This window comes from Leuresthes tenuis, unplaced genomic scaffold, assembly GCF_036924035.1.
Source record: "Leuresthes tenuis unplaced genomic scaffold, fLeuTen1.0.hap1 SCAF_22, whole genome shotgun sequence".
Classification (NCBI taxonomy): domain Eukaryota; kingdom Metazoa; phylum Chordata; class Actinopteri; order Atheriniformes; family Atherinopsidae; genus Leuresthes; species Leuresthes tenuis.
In genome coordinates, this window is record NW_027325376.1 from 1261654 (window position 1) to 1280954 (window position 19301).

Here is a 19301-nt window from a genome sequence, read left to right on the forward strand (position 1 = left end):
CTGAAACGCTGACTTCATGCCGCAGGAATCCCAACACACACTTACTGTGGCCAACAGCAGCTGAACTAGTCAAGCCCGTTCAACCAGATGCAGTAACTAACTCAGAGTAGCCAGCTGTTCAAACACACACAGGATCAGAGGAAAACCTTCCAGTTGTCATCGCTGTTGTTGGGCTTTAATCTGCAGCCCTGCCGGCCAATCGGCTTCCACAGAGACTGCAGGCCAGGAATTACACAACAGCCCAACACAAAGGGCAGCGTAGGGAGGCAGAGGCCAACCCAGCGCGTCGTGTGGAAATACAGATTCTGTTAAAACCTATTAAAAGCTTCTGGGAGCGACTGCTGTTCACAGAGAGCCACAAAGGGAAACTTTGACCTTATTCTCCAGCTGATTCACACCAACAGGAACACCAAAGCTCTGCTGTGGGTTTAAAATCATGTTTCCTGTACCTGCAGTAAAAGGATGCACCACCCACATCTCTGGGAAATGCACCTGAAACGGAGCTAAAAACACCTGAAACGGCGCTAAAAGCACCTGAAACGGAGCTAAATGCACCTGAAACGGAGCTAAAAGCACCTGAAACGGAGCTAAAAGCACCTGAAACGGAGCTAAAAACACCTGAAACGGAGCTAAAAGCACAGAAAACGGAGCTAAATGCACCTGAAACAGAGCTAAAAACACCTGAAACGGAGCTAAAAACACCTGAAACAGAGCTAAAAACGCCTGAAACGGAGCTAAAAGCACCTGAAACGGAGCTAAATGCACCTGAAACGGCGCTAAAAGCACCTGAAACGGAGCTAAAAGCACCTGAAACGGAGCTAAAAGCATCTGAAACAGAGCTAAAAGCATCTGAAACAGAGCTAAAAACACCTGAAACGGAGCTAAAAACACCTGAAACTGAGCTAAAAACACCTGAAACGGAGCTAAAAGCACCTGAAACGGAGCTAAATGCACCTGAAACGGAGCTAAAAGCATCTGAAACAGAGCTAAAAACACCTGAAACGGAGCTAAAAGCACCTGAAACGGAGCTAAATGCACCTGAAACGGAGCTAAAAGCATCTGAAACGGAGCTAAAAACACCTGAAACGGAGCTAAAAGCACAGAAAACGGAGCTAAAAACACCTGAAACGGAGCTAAAAGCACCTGAAACAGAGCTAAAAATACCTGAAACGGCGCTAAAAGCACCTGAAACAGAGCTAAAAACACCTGAAACGGAGCTAAAAATACCTGAAACTGAGCTAAAAGCACCTGAAACGGCGCTAAAAACACCTGAAACGGAGCTAAAAGCACCTGAAACGGAGCTAAAAGCACCTGAAACGGCGCTAAAAACACCTGAAACGGAGCTAAAAGCACCTGAAACGGAGCTAAAAACACAGAAAACGGAGCTAAAAACAACTCCCTGCTGCAGCTTATCACAGCAACGCGGCCGGGGATCAGTTCAATAAAAAGCTGCAGCTGCACACAAAAGGTGCCGTGACTCCTCTAATCAGACTGAATGCAGGCAGTCTCTGTTTACACTGGTTGTACCTGCGTAATTACCTGAGCTCCACCTCTGCACGCTTTGATCCTGTCATTACTGAGCTCTGTGCTAAGAGCAAATACAAGAAAACAGGCTCCATGCATCTGCTGAATGATGCTCAGCAGGTAAAGAGGCCTCTGGACACCTAACTTCACCCGGAGGTCACCAAGACGACTGTAACCATGGACACAAGCAGCCGTCTGACCACTAAACTAAACCCAGGCAGCCAGTCGCAGCTCGGAGCGGAGTCTGTATCTGCAGGTGGTGGTGTTTTCAGGAGGTGGACGTGGCTTCCTGAGAGAGTTCAGGCCATGTGACCCAGCCGTCTGACATCATGGCAGGAAAGAGCAGTTTCCTGGTTGCTGAGGCAGCCAATCAGTGCCATGAGCAGGACAAACGCTGCCGACCAGCTGACGGGCGGCGCTTCCTGTTTCACCAACTGTCCTCAACTCATTTATTTTCTTCAACTAATCTTTCAGGATCACATGATCCGATCAGCTGAAAACAATTCTGGACTCAGTTCATTATCTTCACACCGACGGTTTCTCATTTGTCTCGTGTGAATCCAAAACTCCTGAACACAACATGATGCTTTCTGTTAAACTACCCGATCCAAACACCGGCGGCTGCTCCTCTCCTTTCTGTTAAACTACCCGATCCAAACACCGGCGGCTGCTCCTCTCCTTTCTGTTAAACTACCCGATTCGAACACCGGCGGCTGCTCCTCTCCTTTCTGTTAAAATACCCGATCCAAACACCGGCGGCTGCTCCTCTCCTTTCTGTTAAACTACCCGATCCAAACACCGGCGGCTGCTCCTCTCCTTTCTGTTAAACTACCCGATCCGAACACCGGCGGCTGCTCCTCTCCTTTCTGTTAAACTACCCGATCCAAACACCGGCGGCTGCTCCTCTCCTTTCTGTTAAACTACCCGATCCAAACACCGGGGGCTGCTCCTCTCCTTTCTGTTAAACTACCCGATCCAAACACCGGCGGCTGCTCCTCTCCTTTCTGTTAAACTACCCGATCCGAACACCGGCGGCTGCTCCTCTCCTTTCTGTTAAACTACCCGATCCAAACACCGGCGGCTGCTCCTCTCCTTTCTGTTAAACTACCCGATCCAAACACCGGCGGCTGCTCCTCTCCTTTCCGTTAAACTACCCGATCCAAACACCGGCGGCTGCTCCTCTCCTTTCTGTTAAACTACCCGATCCAAACACCGGCGGCTGCTCCTTTCTGTTAAACTACCCGATCCAAACACCGGCGGCTGCTCCTCTCCTTTCTGTTAAACTACCCGATCCGAACACCGGCGGCTGCTCCTCTCCTTTCTGTTAAACTACCCGATCCAAACACCGGCGGCTGCTCCTCTCCTTTCTGTTAAACTACCCGATCCAAACACCGGCGGCTGCTCCTCTCCTTTCTGTTAAACTACCCGATCCAAACACCGGCGGCTGCTCCTCTCCTTTCTGTTAAACTACCCGATCCAAACACCGGCGGCTGCTCCTCTCCTTTCTGTTAAACTACCCGATCCAAACACCGGCGGCTGCTTCTCTCCTTTCTGTTAAACTACCCGATCCAAACACCGGCGGCTGCTCCTCTCCTTTCTGTTAAACTACCCGATCCAAACACCGGCGGCTGCTCCTCTCCTTTCTGTTAAACTACCCGATCCAAACACCGGCGGCTGCTCCTCTCCTTTCTGTTAAACTACCCGATCCAAACACCGGGGGCTGCTCCTCTCCTTTCTGTTAAACTACCCGATCCAAACACCTGCGGCTGCTCCTCTCCTTTCTGTTAAACTACCCGATCCGAACACCGGCGGCTGCTCCTCTCCTTTCTGTTAAACTACCCGATCCGAACACCGGCGGCTGCTCCTCTCCTTTCTGTTAAACTACCCGATCCAAACACCGGCGGCTGCTCCTCTCCTTTCTGTTAAACTACCCGATCCAAACACCGGCGGCTGCTCCTCTCCTTTCTGTTAAACTACCCGATCCAAACACCGGCGGCTGTTCCTCTCCTTTCTGTTAAACTACCCGATCCGAACACCGGCGGCTGCTCCTCTCCTTTCTGTTAAACTACCCGATCCAAACACCGGCGGCTGCTCCTCTCCTTTCTGTTAAACTACCCGATCCAAACACCGGCGGCTGTTCCTCTCCTTTCTGTTAAACTACCCGATCCAAACACCGGCGGCTGCTCCTCTCCTTTCTGTTAAACTACCCGATCCAAACACCGGCGGCTGCTCCTCTCCTTTCTGTTAAACTACCCGATCCGAACACCGGCGGCTGCTCCTTTCTGTTAAACTACCCGATCCAAACACCGGCGGCTGCTCCTTTCTGTTAAACTACCCGATCCAAACACCGGCGGCTGCTCCTCTCCTTTCTGTTAAACTACCCGATCCAAACACTGGCGGCTGCTCCTCTCCTTTCTGTTAAACTACCCGATCCAAACACCGGCGGCTGCTCCTTTCTGTTAAACTACCCGATCCAAACACCGGCGGCTGCTCCTCTCCTTTCTGTTAAACTACCCGATCCAAACACCGGCGGCTGCTCCTCTCCTTTCTGTTAAAGTACCCGATCCGAACACCGGCGGCTGCTCCTCTCCTTTCTGTTAAACTACCCGATCCAAACACCGGCGGCTGCTCCTCTCCTTTCTGTTAAACTACCCGATCCAAACACCGGCGGCTGCTCCTCTCCTTTCTGTTAAACTACCCGATCCGAACACCGGCGGCTGCTCCTCTCCTTTCTGTTAAACTACCCGATCCAAACACCGGCGGCTGCTCCTCTCCTTTCTGTTAAACTACCCGATCCAAACACCGGCGGCTGCTCCTCTCCTTTCTGTTAAACTACCCGATCCAAACACCGGCGGCTGCTCCTCTCCTTTCTGTTAAACTACCCGATCCGAACACCGGCGGCTGCTCCTCTCCTTTCTGTTAAACTACCCGATCCAAACACCGGCGGCTGTTCCTCTCCTTTCTGTTAAACTACCCGATCCAAACACCGGCGGCTGCTCCTCTCCTTTCTGTTAAACTACCCGATCCAAACACCGGCGGCTGCTCTTCTCCTTTCTGTTAAACTACCCGATCCAAACACCGGCGGCTGTTCCTCTCCTTTCTGTTAAACTACCCGATCCAAACACCGGCGGCTGCTCCTCTCCTTTCTGTTAAACTACCCGATCCAAACACCGGGGGCTGCTCCTCTCCTTTCTGTTAAACTACCCGGTCCAAACACCGGGGGCTGCTCCTCTCCTTTCTGTTAAACTACCCGATCCAAACACCGGCGGCTGTTCCTCTCCTTTCTGTTAAACTACCCGATCCGAACACCGGCGGCTGCTCCTCTCCTTTCTGTTAAACTACCCGATCCAAACACCGGGGGCTGCTCCTCTCCTTTCTGTTAAACTACCCGATCCAAACACCGGGGGCTGCTCCTCTCCTTTCTGTTAAACTACCCGATCCAAACACCGGCAGCTGCTTCTCTCCTTTCTGTTAAACTACCCGATCCGAACACCGGCGGCTGCTCCTCTCCTTTCTGTTAAACTACCCGATCCAAACACCGGGGGCTGCTCCTCTCCTTTCTGTTAAACTACCCGATCCAAACACCGGCGGCTGCTCCTCTCCTTTCTGTTAAACTACCCGATCCAAACACCGGCGGCTGCTCCTCTCCTTTCTGTTAAACTACCCGATCCAAACACCGGCGGCTGCTCCTCTCCTTTCTGTTAAACTACCCGATCCAAACACCGGCGGCTGCTCCTCTCCTTTCTGTTAAACTACCCGATCCAAACACCGGCGGCTGCTCCTCTCCTTTCTGTTAAACTACCCGATCCAAACACCGGCGGCTGCTCCTCTCCTTTCTGTTAAACTACCCGATCCGAACACCGGCGGCTGCTTCTCTCCTTTCTGTTAAACTACCCGATCCGAACACCGGCGGCTGCTCCTCTCCTTTCTGTTAAACTACCCGATCCAAACACCGGGGGCTGCTCCTCTCCTTTCTGTTAAACTACCCGATCCAAACACCGGCGGCTGCTCCTCTCCTTTCTGTTAAACTACCCGATCCAAACACCGGCGGCTGCTCCTCTCCTTTCTGTTAAACTACCCGATCCAAACACCGGCGGCTGCTCCTCTCCTTTCTGTTAAACTACCCGATCCAAACACCGGGGGCTGCTCCTCTCCTTTCTGTTAAACTACCCGATCCAAACACCGGCGGCTGCTCCTCTCCTTTCTGTTAAACTACCCGATCCAAACACCGGCGGCTGCTCCTCTCCTTTCTATTAAACTACCCGATCCGAACACCGGCGGCTGCTCCTCTCCTTTCTGTTAAACTACCCGATCCAAACACCGGCGGCTGCTCCTCTCCTTTCTGTTAAACTACCCGATCCAAACACCGGCGGCTGCTCCTCTCCTTTCTGTTAAACTACCCGATCCAAACACCGGCGGCTGCTCCTCTCCTTTCTATTAAACTACCCGATCCAAACACCGGCGGCTGCTCCTCTCCTTTCTGTTCAACGACCCGATCCAAACACCAGGAGCTGCTCCTCTCCTTTCTGTTAAACTACCCGATCCAAACACCGGCGGCTGCTCCTTTCTGTTAAACTGTTTCACGGCTGTTTCACGGATGTCCAGATGACGATCTCTGGCTTTAACGTGGTTCTGTTCACATCAGATACGAAGACATGTTCTTCCGGCAGAAAACACACTGAAAGTAAAAATGTCTCCTCAGATTTGACTCGGTGGGTTTTCTCACACAAAGGTGCAGCAAACACTTTGTGGTTTCATAGGAAACTGGTTCCTGTTTTTATTGACGATTTGAACACTTTTCCTGGATGTGCCTGAAGCTTCTGACAGTTATTCTCTGTCAGTGTGCAGGTTAAATATCACGGTGGAATTCTGTCTTCTTCACAGTTTTAAACTAAATGTAGGACTGGATCTGTGTAAGTTATGAAGAGTCTGACACCATCTTTAACTCTGAGAGACGAGTCCTAAGCAGGACCAGATGTGATCATTTTATTGAGCAGTAAGACATCTGATTAAAGGTGTTTTAAAGGATTTGCACGAGCAAATATACATCATACCTGCACAAATCCTGTTAAAACAGTCTTTTAAGAGCTTCCTGGACCATCTGTGTTACATTAAACAAACACGACAAAGCTACAGGTGGAGGGTTTGCTCCACATAATCTTCCTCATCTTCAGGAACTTTATGTACAAATTTACGGCTCGATTGTTTGACTGTAAAAGAGTCTGGATGCAGGAAATGAGTAGATTTTAACAAAGGTTTCACATTGTTCTGGGTTTGTTTGTGTGTGTGTGAAATAAAGGCTGAAACAAACTGTGAGAGCCACGCTCAGCTGAAACTATCCGCCTGCAGCTGATCGAATATTGATCCGCTGTGAAGACATCTGATCAGCGCCATGATCGCAGCTCTCATTTAGACACAGAAACACATGCAGAGTTCTTTCCCATGTGCAGGCCTCACTGCAGGAATGTGATAATGAATGGTCTTCATGCCACACACACACATGCACACACACAGAGCTAAAGATAGCCATCAGCTCGCACCGACGCCCACTCTGTAAAGAACATTTAACACTCCAGCTGCTGAACGCCGTTTCATTCGATGTGGCAGACCAACATCTCTTCATCCTGTTCACATGACAATGGAGCAGGCGCTGCCTTCATGTGCAGTGGGAAACATTAACACCGGAGCCCCAGACTGCGCAATAACAGCCTCAAGCTGTCAGACAGACAGCCAGAGACAGTCAGCTGACTCCTGTGTGTGTTAGACAATCGCTTCACTCTAATGGACGCCGTTGTTGCTGCCAGATTTGATACGAAGCAGCCAATAAAACACAGCAAACTGGTGGCCAGTTTCCTCGGCCCGAGGTGATGAGTGCAGTTTGTTTGACCTGAACCAACAAAACCCAAACATGTTCGGAGTCCCACTGCAGAGGAGCCGGAGCAGAGAGTTTCAGGTGTGGGAAAACCACGCCGGCGTTCTGCGGCAGCTTGGTGCTTCAGTGCGTTGGGGGGGGAACTTCATCACATCTACTTTCAAGACGCTCGCCGTCTTCGCTCAGTCGTCTGTGAGCAGATTTTTGTTGCCACAGTTCGACAGTAAGAGGCAGTTAAAGAGCTGCGTTTAATCACCGTTTTATCGTCTGACAACAGAGACGAGTTTCAAAGTGAGAGAAAATCAGAGCTTCGTGCTGGTTTCTTCCTCCGTGAACCCGTTCAGTTAAAGAAGGCGGTAAACTGCCTCCTCTGCTCTGTCTCCAGTTCTCAGATGAATGAGTCTGGACAGAAGATCGAAACACGCTTCCAGCTCTCTGAGGTCAACAACACGTTTTCCTCACCTCTGATGACCCTTTTCCACCAAACCGGGTCCTTCCAGCCGCTGGGGGCGGAGTCAAACCAAGCAGACTAACTCATATGCTGTGACCACCTTTAAATAAGGCAGAGCCGTGAAATTAAAACACAATTAACCCCTGAGCTTCACTGTGGACGTGAAGTGGAAGAACACGAGCTCAGAGTTCGTCTCATTTTAACAACACTGGTTCACTGATTCATGAAATGATGCTGCATGACATCATTGTTTGATCAACAGAGTGTGTGTGTCCACACCAGACACCAGCTGTGATGCTGTTAGTCGTTTGTCAACTAAAAATAAGACAGAGAAGAAGAAAAACAACAGTTTTTTTTATGTTGTAGCTAAATGCTAACACTGGGTGCTAACTCATGTTTCTATTGAAAGCCACTAGCCTGAGCGCTAACACGTCTCCGCTGGGACTTCCTGTCAGACAGGATGTTTAACAGGCCCCACACCGGTGAGGATAACACCCTGAAAACATAAACCTGACGTGTGTCACACACTGAGGACGGGCCACAAGGTGAGTCCGCCTCTGCAGTCGTAGGTTTTGTGCCGTTGCCTCATAACAGCAGAGCAGAATCCAAACAACATGCAGCTAAAAATACACTCACACAGACACACAGATAGCTGAGATGCCTGCTGAGAACGGCTGTAGCCACTCAGGCTAACTTTAGAGACCCCAGCAGAGCAGCCGCCTCTCTGCCTGGACTCCTCTGCTGAGGCGAAGCTTCACCGCCGCCGAGCGCAGTGATGTTTCACACCGACAGCAGCTTTGTTCCTGTTCCCCCGAGAGCAACAGTAGACACTGTAAACAACGCAAACCAGAACTGGGTCCAGACTCGGCCACATACAGATGGTGACAGAAGAAAGGAACAAGCTGTGGCTTCGTGTTTTCATCCGTCAGATCAGAGATTTGAAGGTTTTACTGAAGTAAAAGACACAACTGATCCGTCCCAGTGGGCTCACAGTGGAGTCCCAGTGGAGTCCCAATGGGCTCACAGTGGAGTCCCAGTGGGCTCACAGTGGGCTCACAGTAGAGTTCCAGTGGGCTCACAGAGGTGTCCCAGTGGGCTCACAGTGGGCTCACAGTAGAGTCCCAGTGGGCTCACAGAGGTGTCCCAGTGGAGTCCCAGTGGGCTCACAGTGGGCTCACAGTGGAGTCCCAGTGGGCTCACAGAGGTGTCCCAGTGGGCTCACAGTGGGCTCACAGTAGAGTCCCAATGGGCTCACAGTAGAGTCCCAGTGGAGTCCCAGAGGAGTCCCAGTGGGTTCACAGTAGAGTCCCAGTTGTGAAGTGTCAAAAAAAGCCAAGAGTTTTGATTAAATGTCCTGTTTCTTGTTGGTTAATGATCCAGAAACAACACAGCTGCTGTAATGAGGGAAAGTGTTCAACTCTTCTGTTTACCAGGCTGTAAACCTTTAAAATTTAACTAACAGATTAATTATTCTAAAACAAAAGCAGCAGACAGCAGCGTCTGGACAAAAGAATATATTTTTTTATTTTATCTCAGTAAAGTGAACCGAAAACAACATGTTAAAGTAATTTTACTACATCCTAATAAACTCCTCTCCACCTGTCCACCATTATTCTCTTACTGTGTATTTCAATGTGTCTCGCCCATGTAAAGCTGCAGGTTTGCACTCACATGTATGTTTGATAGCATATTCCACATTGATTTAGTTCATTTAGGCTGTAAATTTAAAACAAACTGGAATAAAGTCTGATGATTATCCGTTTGGAACAAAAAAAAATTATTGAGATCAAACCAGACACCTTCAATACACTTATTTATACAGAGATCTGTACTTTATTATTTTAACTTTTAAAAATGACTATTCATTTACTTCATGTTTAATGAGGAAAGTCTGTGAAATGGGCAAAGTGAAGCTGTCAGGTACTAACAGTACACGGTACTGTTGAATAGTGTATAAAGTGTAGTAAAGTGCAGCACAGTGTAGCACAGTGTGAGTTAAAGTGTAGCACAGTGTAGTACAGTGTGAGTTAAAGTGTAGCACAGTGTAGTACAGTGTGAGTTAAAGTGTAGCACAGTGTAGTACAGTGTGAGTTAAAGTGTAGCACAGTGTAGTACAGTGTGAGTTAAAGTGTAGCACAGTGTAGTACAGTGTGGGTTAAAGTGTGAGTTAAAGTGTAGCACAGTGTAGTACATTGTGAGTTAAAGTGTAGCACAGTGTAGTACAGTCTGAGTTAAAGTGTAGCACAGTGTGGGTTAAAGTGTAGCACAGTGTAGTACAGTGTAGCACACAGTGTAGCACACAGTGTAGTACAGTGTGGGTTAAAGTGTGAGTTAAAGTGTAGCACAGTGTGAGTTAAAGTGTAGCACAGTGTAGCACAGTGTGGGTTAAAGTGTGAGTTAAAGTGTAGCACAGTGTGAGTTAAAGTGTAGCACAGTGTAGTACAGTGTGAGTTAAAGTGTAGCACACAGTGTAGTACAGTGTGGGTTAAAGTGTGAGTTAAAGTGTAGCACAGTGTGAGTTAAAGTGTGAGTTAAAGTGTAGCACAGTGTGAGTTAAAGTGTAGCACAGTGTAGCACAGTGTGGGTTAAAGTGTGAGTTAAAGTGTAGCACAGTGTGAGTTAAAGTGTAGCACAGTGTAGCACAGTGTGGGTTAAAGTGTGAGTTAAAGTGTAGCACAGTGTGAGTTAAAGTGTAGCACAGTGTAGCACAGTGTGGGTTAAAGTGTGAGTTAAAGTGTAGCACAGTGTAGCACAGTGTGGGTTAAAGTGTGAGTTAAAGTGTAGCACAGTGTAGTACAGTCTGAGTTAAAGTGTAGCACAGTGTGGGTTAAAGTGTAGCACAGTGTAGTACAGTGTAGCACACAGTGTAGCACACAGTGTAGTACAGTGTGGGTTAAAGTGTGAGTTAAAGTGTAGCACAGTGTGAGTTAAAGTGTGAGTTAAAGTGTAGCACAGTGTGAGTTAAAGTGTAGCACAGTGTAGCACAGTGTGGGTTAAAGTGTGAGTTAAAGTGTAGCACAGTGTGAGTTAAAGTGTAGCACAGTGTAGCACAGTGTGGGTTAAAGTGTGAGTTAAAGTGTAGCACAGTGTAGTACAGTGTGAGTTAAAGTGTAGCACACAGTGTAGTACAGTGTGGGTTAAAGTGTGAGTTAAAGTGTAGCACAGTGTGAGTTAAAGTGTGAGTTAAAGTGTAGCACAGTGTGAGTTAAAGTGTAGCACAGTGTAGCACAGTGTGGGTTAAAGTGTGAGTTAAAGTGTAGCACAGTGTGAGTTAAAGTGTAGCACAGTGTAGCACAGTGTGGGTTAAAGTGTGAGTTAAAGTGTAGCACAGTGTAGTACAGTGTGAGTTAAAGTGTAGCACACAGTGTAGTACAGTGTGGGTTAAAGTGTAGCACAGTGTGAGTTAAAGTGTAGCACAGTGTGAGTTAAAGTGTAGCACAGTGTGGGTTAAAGTGTAGCACAGTGTGAGTTAAAGTGTAGCACAGTGTGGGTTAAAGTGTAGCACAGTGTAGCATACAGTGTAGCACAGTGTGAGTTAAAGTGTGAGTTAAAGTGTAGCACAGTGTGAGTTAAAGTGTAGCACAGTGTAGTACAGTGTGGGTTAAAGTGTAGCACAGTGTGAGTTAAAGTGTAGCACAGTGTGAGTTAAAGTGTAGCACAGTGTGGGTTAAAGTGTAGCACAGTGTAGCACAGTGTGAGTTAAAGTGTAGCACAGTGTAGTACAGTGTGGGTTAAAGTGTGAGTTAAAGTGTAGCACAGTGTGAGTTAAAGTGTAGCACAGTGTAGCACAGTGTGAGTTAAAGTGTGAGTTAAAGTGTAGCACAGTGTGAGTTAAAGTGTAGCACACAGTGTAGTACAGTGTGGGTTAAAGTGTAGCACAGTGTGAGTTAAAGTGTAGCACAGTGTGAGTTAAAGTGTAGCACAGTGTAGCACAGTGTGAGTTAAAGTGTAGCACAGTGTAGCACAGTGTGAGTTAAAGTGTAGCACAGTGTGAGTTAAAGTGTAGCACAGTGTAGCACAGTGTGAGTTAAAGTGTAGCACAGTGTAGCACAGTGTGAGTTAAAGTGTAGCACAGTGTAGCACAGTGTGAGTTAAAGTGTAGCACAGTGTGGGTTAAAGTGTAGCACAGTGTAGCATACAGTGTAGCACAGTGTGAGTTAAAGTGTGAGTTAAAGTGTAGCACAGTGTGAGTTAAAGTGTAGCATACAGTGTAGTACAGTGTGGGTTAAAGTGTGAGTTAAAGTGTAGCACAGTGTGAGTTAAAGTGTAGCACAGTGTAGTACAGTCTGAGTTAAAGTGTAGCACAGTGTGGGTTAAAGTGTAGCACAGTGTAGCACAGTGTGAGTTAAAGTGTAGCACAGTGTAGTACAGTGTGGGTTAAAGTGTGAGTTAAAGTGTAGCACAGTGTGAGTTAAAGTGTAGCACAGTGTAGCACAGTGTGAGTTAAAGTGTGAGTTAAAGTGTAGCACAGTGTGGGTTAAAGTGTAGCACAGTGTGAGTTAAAGTGTAGCACAGTGTGAGTTAAAGTGTAGCACAGTGTGAGTTAAAGTGTAGCACAGTGTGGGTTAAAGTGTAGCACAGTGTAGCACAGTGTGAGTTAAAGTGTAGCACAGTGTAGTACAGTGTGGGTTAAAGTGTAGCACAGTGTAGCACAGTGTGAGTTAAAGTGTAGCACAGTGTAGTACAGTGTGGGTTAAAGTGTATTACAGTGTAGTACAGTGTAGTACAGTGTGGGTTAAAGTGTAGCACAAAGTGTAGTACAGTGTAGCACAGTGTAGTACAGTGTGAGTTAAAGTGTAGCACAGTGTAGCATACAGTGTAGCACAGTGTGAGTTAAAGTGTAGCACAGTGTAGCATACAGTGTAGCACAGTGTGAGTTAAAGTGTAGCACAGTGTAGCATAAAGTGTAGCACAGTGTGAGTTACAGTGTAGCACAGTGTAGCATACAGTGTAGCACAGTGTGAGTTAAAGTGTAGCACAGTGTAGCATAAAGTGTAGCACAGTGTGAGTTACAGTGTAGCACAGTGTAGTACAGTGTAGAACAGTGTGAGTTAAAGTGTAGCACAGTGTAGCATACAGTGTAGCACACAGTGTATTGCAGTGTGAGTTAAAGTGTAGCACAGTGTAGCATACAGTGTAGCACAGTGTAGTACAGTGTGAGTTAAAGTGTAGCACAGTGTAGCACAGTGTAGCACAGTGTAGCATACAGTGTAGTACAGTGTGAGTTAAAGTGTAGCACAGTGTAGCATACAGTGTAGCACAGTGTGAGTTAAAGTGTAGCACAGTGTAGCATACAGTGTAGCACAGTGTGAGTTAAAGTGTAGCACAGTGTAGCATACAGTGTAGCACAGTGTGAGTTAAAGTGTAGCACAGTGTAGCATACAGTGTAGCACACAGTGTATTGCAGTGTGAGTTAAAGTGTAGCACAGTGTAGCATACAGTGTAGTACAGTGTGAGTTAAAGTGTAGCACAGTGTAGCATACAGTGTAGCACACAGTGTAGTACAGTGTGAGTTAAAGTGTAGCACAGTGTAGTACAGTGTGAGTTAAAGTGTAGCACAGTGTAGCACACAGTGTAGCACAGTGTGAGTTAAAGTGTAGCACAGTGTAGCATACAGTGTAGCACAGTGTGAGTTAAAGTGTAGCACAGTGTAGCATACAGTGTAGCACACAGTGTAGTACAGTGTGAGTTAAAGTGTAGCACAGTGTAGCACAGTGTGAGTTAAAGTGTAGCACAGTGTAGCACACAGTGTAGCACAGTGTGAGTTAAAGTGTAGCACAGTGTAGTACAGTGTAGTATATAGTGTAGTATACAGTGTAGTACAGTGTAGTATACAGTGTAGTATATAGTGTAGTAGTGTGTAGTATAGTGTAGTATACAGTGTAGTATACAGTGTAGTATACAGTGTAGCATACAGTGTAGCACACAGTGTGAGTTAAAGTGTAGCACAGTGTAGTACAGTGTGAGTTAAAGTGTAGCACAGTGTGGGTTAAAGTGTAGCACAGTGTGGGTTAAAGTGTAGCACAGTGTGAGTTAAAGTGTAGCACAGTGTAGCACGCAGTGTAGCACAGTGTAGTATACAGTGTAGTATACAGTGTAGTATACAGTGTATTGCAGTGTGGGTTAAAGTGCAGTTTGTCGCAGTGAACTGTGGCGGAGTACAAAGCAGAACACTTTAAAGTAGTTTTAAAAAGTACCACTCCCTCAGATTTGAGGCTATAAATGCAGCGCTGCAGTGTGTGCGGGACGTTCCGGTGCTGATTGGACCACATACCGAAGGATGACTCACCTCTACGGACCGGAGGAAACTGTGAGTCTCGTGGAAGCCACGCGCTGATCCGTTCAAACGGTCCCCATCTCCTCGTTCGGGAAATAGATGAAAGCCCAGATAAATAAATAAATACAAACTCCCGGGAAGTTCCGCCGGTGAAGCAGCCGTGGTCCCGCTCCTGGTTTTGGTCTTGGTGCGGGCCTGTCGGTACCGGGACAGCCGGGCGGTGGAACAGGGTGGGGGCGCTGCTGCTTCTCACCCCCCCTAAAAGAAAAGTTTAACCCGCATCAACCGGGACTCCTCCGGAGTAACGGCGGCGGCTCCGGCTTAACTTTTGTCCGAAATGACGTCAGCGTCCGGTAACGAGGCCGTGGGTTTGGAGAGGACACCGTGGGGCCGAGTTGGGGGAAAGTTGAGGCCCGCGGCGGAGAATCACGGCAGGTCCGGCGCAGAGAGTCGCTGAAAGTCGGTCATCCGAAAGTGTGTCCGGTCGGTGTCCGCTGGGAGGGGGCAGCTCGGCGGTAAACCGGCTGTGAGCGGAAAGTTTCACCGGAAAATGGAGGAGAAGGAAAGAGAAGAGAGGGGAGACAGGCAGAGAGGCTGGCCGGTGGCCTGGCCGCGCGGCGGGTGGATGAGTGCGTGTGAGAGCGGGCGCGTCCCCGTGGTGGAGCAGAAAGCCAGCCAGTCAGCCCCGCGGCCCGAGCCGCTCCGCCCCGCGCCGCTCCCCGCTCCTCCTCCTCCGGCCCGGCTCCGGAGGGCCTCCACACAGAGCTGCGACACGGACAGAGGTCTCACTCCGACCGGCTTTACTCTCCCGGCATCACGCATTCCTCCCGGCACAACCGGAGGTAGCTTCATTCATTTTAGCTTTCACTCTTATTCATTTAAAGCTCCCAGAGTGACTCCTAACACTGAAGTTTTATTCTGACTGATTATGAATCATAAACCCTAACTGTTTTATCTCAGCTCAAAGTGAATAAACACAAAAAGATCAACGCTGTCTCAACTATGAAAACACTGCAAAAATGCATCATACAGAGTAAGAAGAACATGAAATTTAAGGTGTGCAAGTAGTGATGGATTGTAAATACTGCTGAATTATTGCTCATATTAAAAACATTCAGTCTGTGTGTAAAAGGGACCCAAAGCCTGCAGGGAGGTGTAGAACAAACACCCATGATCAGGTGAGGTTCAGGTGCAGGTTCGGGTGCGGGTTCAGGTACAGGTTCAGGTTCAGGTTCAGGTGCAGGTTCAGGTGAGGTTTCAGGTACAGGTACAGGTACAGGTTCAGGTACAGGTTCAGGTGCAGGTTCAGGTGAGGTTTCAGGTACAGGTTCAGGTGCAGGTTCAGGTGCAGGTTCAGGTGAGGTTTCAGGTGCAGGTTCAGGTGCAGGTGCAGGTGCAGGTTCAGGTGAGGTTTCAGGTACGGGTTCAGGTGCGGGTTCAGGTGCAGGTTCGGGTGCAGGTTCAGGTACGGGTGCAGGTTCGGGTGCAGGTTCGGGTGCAGGTTCAGGTACGGGTGCAGGTTCGGGTGCAGGTTCGGGTACAGGTTCGGGTGCGGGTTCAGGTACAGGTGCAGGTTCAGGTGAGGTTTCAGGTACAGGTTCAGGTGCGGGTTCAGGTACAGGTACAGGTTCAGGTTCAGGTGCAGGTTCAGGTGCAGGTTCAGGTGAGGTTTCAGGTACAGGTTCAGGTGCAGGTTCAGGTGCAGGTTCAGGTGAGGTTTCAGGTGCAGGTTCAGGTGCAGGTGCAGGTGCAGGTTCAGGTGAGGTTTCAGGTACGGGTTCAGGTGCGGGTTCAGGTGCAGGTTCAGGTGAGGTTTCAGGTACAGGTTCAGGTTCAGGTGCAGGTTCAGGTGAGGTTTCAGGTACAGGTGCAGGTTCAGGTGAGGTTTCAGGTACAGGTTCAGGTGCGGGTTCAGGTACAGGTACAGGTTCAGGTTCAGGTGCAGGTTCAGGTGCAGGTTCAGGTGAGGTTTCAGGTACAGGTTCAGGTGCAGGTTCAGGTGCAGGTTCAGGTGAGGTTTCAGGTGCAGGTTCAGGTGCAGGTGCAGGTGCAGGTTCAGGTGCGGGTTCAGGTGCAGGTTCAGGTGAGGTTTCAGGTGCAGGTTCAGGTGAGGTTTCAGGTACAGGTTCAGGTGCAGGTTCAGGTGAGGGTTCAGGTACGGGTTCAGGTGCAGGTTCAGTGAGGTTTCAGGTGCAGGTTCAGGTGAGGTTTCAGGTACAGGTTCAGGTGCAGGTTCAGGTGCAGGTTCAGGTGCAGGTTCAGGTGAGGTTTCAGGTGCAGGTTCAGGTGCAGGTTCAGGTACAGGTTCAGGTACAGGTTCAGGTGCAGGTTCAGGTGCAGGTTCAGGTGCAGGTTCAGGTGAGGTTTCAGGTGCAGGTTCAGGTGCAGGTTCAGGTACAGGTTCAGGTGCAGGTTCAGGTGAGGTTTCAGGTGCAGGTTCAGGTGCAGGTTCAGGTGAGGTTTCAGGTGCAGGTTCAGGTACAGGTTCAGGTGCAGGTTCAGGTGCAGGTTCAGGTTCAGGTGCAGGTACAGGTTTAGGTGAGGTTTCGGGTGCAGGTTCGGGTTCAGGTGCAGGTTCGGGTACAGGTTCGGGTGCAGGTTCGGATACAGGTTCAGGTGCAGGTTCAGGTGCAGGTACAGGTTCAGGTACAGGTTCAGGTGCAGGTTCGGGTTCAGGTACAGGTACAGGTTCGGGTTCAGGTTCAGGACACAAGAACACAAGCCACACTGTCAACAGGTGATAAAACACCAGAGAACAGCCTCATATGATGTTTTCATGCTGCATTCATACATATAATAATGATATTAACTGTGATTATATCCGATTTTCTCCACATTATCATCAAGTATTCACGATAACATCCCAATATCAGCCCAAAACATAAAGATATTTATTGGGTAAGAGGCAGAGTACAACTGGACGGGTCGCCCCTCCATCACAGACACATCCACAGGGGCAGTTTAGAGTCACCGGTTAACCTAACAGCTGTTTTTGGACGGGGAGGAAGCCGGAGAGAACCCACAAATACACGGGGAGAACATGTCCGCACAGAAAGAACCAGCCGGGATCAGAACCAGGAACCCTCTGCTGTGAGGAGACGGCGCTGACCACCGTGCTGCAGGAATTATCCTCAGAGCTGTTCAGGAATTAGTCTAACCTTCACTCCCACAGTTTCATCCTCTCCTACGGAGACGATCTTTGGTTAAAGGAGCAGTCCGTCCTTTTTACATGGCGACGCTGCTGTGAGGGGTGGAATCCAAACCGTGATATCTACTGAAACGTTTGTTTCTGCAGCTTTTAGTGGGACCTGAGAGACGTTTAGATTCAGTGTCTGACTCTCAGAGGACATCAGCACCCTGATGAGCATCAGCAGTAAATCAGCGACATAAACATCATGTTTTTAACCTCGTAAGACCTGAGCTTTGGTTTGACTCTCATTTTAGGTTTCTTAAACTATTTGGGGTCAGGAGGAATATAATAAGCCGATATTATCTGGGAGCAGGAAGCTCTTTCTATGAAAGGATGATGTCCTCACATGCAGGCGACAGGTCGCAGGAGGTCAAGTTTTCTGTTGAGCGTTACAGGAATAAAGTTTAAGTTCTGAAGCTGGGTCCATGATAAAAACTCACCTGCAGACGAGGTAAACACAGGTAAACACCTGTTTAACAGCGTCGTGAGGGAGGATTCACTTCCTGTCAGTCATCGCCTCGTTTGTGTTTAACACCCACAGCAAACATCACGAGAGCGACGGCGTGTTTCCTGCTGACCGGACGTGTTTATACAGTCGTACGGCGAGGACCGGGCCCCGTACGGCGAGGACCGGGCCTTGTAGAGCAGTGTCTCATCGTTATGGTTTCAGGTTGAAGGTTAGAGACAGAACGGGTTGTGCGATGTCCCTGAGGTGCTGTAAACATGGATTTGTGTGTGTTTTGTGCATCTTTTTTCTTGTGAGGACCTGTTTAAGGTTCTGACCGGGTTGGACAGACGGGTCGGTACTCCCTCAGCTGCAGGCTTCAGACGTTTCCAGCTGGTGGGTCCTCACAAATATAGCAGTAGCCGACCAGTGTGTGTGTGTATAAAACAAGGCAGGGTGTGGTGAGGAAACACCTGGAGGTCAGGAAGCCACACACACACACACTCACACACACACACACACACACACACACACACACACTCACACACACACACTCACACACACACATTCACACACACACACACACACACACACACACTCACACACACACACACACACACACACACACTCACACACACACACACAGACACACACACACACACACACACACACACACACACACACTCACACACACACACACACACACACACACAGACACACACACACACACACACACACACACACACACACACTCACACACACACACTCACACACACACATTCACACACACACACACACACACACACACACACACACACACACTCACACACACACACACAGACACACACACACACACACACACACACACACACACACACTCACACTCACACACACACACACACACACACACACAGACACACACACACACACACACACAGACACACACACTCACACACACACACACACACACACACACACACACACACAAAGAAAGTTTCAGTTTTTATGGTCTTGCTTCTGACCTTTGACCTCCGCTGATCCACAGCTGAGCCGCGATCTGATTGGTTTCCTCAATGAAAACCCGTTTCCTGCTGTGATGTAATGTATGTGAGGGGGTTTCGGGGGTCAGAGGTCAGAATGACGTGTTGAGGCTCAGATAAAACAGTTCAGAGTGGAGCTTCAGCTCCCCCTGCTGGACACTATGAGTCATTACAGGACAACATTCACACAGACACAAACCCTCTGGCCCCCACTGGGGCCCTAATTGGCCCCCACTGTCGGCCCTAATTGGCCCCCACTGTCGGCCCTAATTGGCCCCAACTGTCGGCCCTAATTGGCCCCCACTGTCGGCCCTAATTGGCCCCAACTGTCGGCCCTAATTGGCCCCCACTGTCGGCCCTCACCAAGTCTTCATGATGTAATGCAACACACTGAGTTAGTTCCTGAGCTGTAACTCAGCAGCTGTTCCCTTACAGAGTTTCTAAATCCTTTAAAGCAGCTCCCATCAGCAGTAAAAACGCCTGTTTGCCTGTGTGACTTCAT

General features: G+C 48.8%; 1 protein-coding gene across 1 annotated transcript in view; it reads right to left on the reverse strand.

The window, feature by feature from the left end:
* The window catches only part of LOC140281943 (kinesin-like protein KIF1C), a 48407-nt gene extending 33618 nt beyond the window's left edge, over nt 1-14789 (reverse strand). The window contains exon 1 of the mRNA XM_072376463.1: nt 14137-14789. The gene's annotated coding sequence lies outside the window, so the exon portion shown is untranslated. The remainder of the gene's footprint in view (nt 1-14136) is intronic.
* Between the last annotated feature and the right edge of the window lie 4512 nt (nt 14790-19301).